Source organism: Pseudophryne corroboree, chromosome 4, assembly GCF_028390025.1.
Source record: "Pseudophryne corroboree isolate aPseCor3 chromosome 4, aPseCor3.hap2, whole genome shotgun sequence".
Lineage (NCBI taxonomy): Eukaryota > Metazoa > Chordata > Amphibia > Anura > Myobatrachidae > Pseudophryne > Pseudophryne corroboree.
The window spans coordinates 374,601,444-374,601,803 of NC_086447.1; the positions used below are offsets into that span (position 1 = coordinate 374,601,444).

At 42.5% G+C, this 360-nt stretch overlaps 1 pseudogene; it reads right to left on the minus strand.

The window, feature by feature from the left end:
* Window positions 1-239: 239 nt before the first annotated feature.
* On the minus strand, window positions 240-360 carry LOC134912164 (5S ribosomal RNA; annotated as a pseudogene).

Genomic DNA, 360 nt, shown 5'->3' on the forward strand with positions numbered 1-360 from the left:
AAATATGGGGAATGATGTACAGAATACAAGGTACAAATACCTAATTCTGGCCGAGATGGGTATATCCAGCTGTGGATCAGTCTATGATTATAGGTTGCTCATTTGTTGAAAAAATGACCGTCATTTGTAAACTGCTATATATCCCAATTGGGAATTTTGATCCTAGCAGATAATTGAATCATAGGTCATAACCGAGACATAAGATAGTGCTCTATTAATAGTGACAGGTGGGCGGCAAATATTTGCAGTACCAGGGTGTTCCTTAGTAGTCTCCTATCCAAGTACTTAACCCGGCCCTCCACTGCTTGGCTTCCAAGATCAGATGAGATTGGGCATCTCCAGCGGGGTATGACCGCAGAC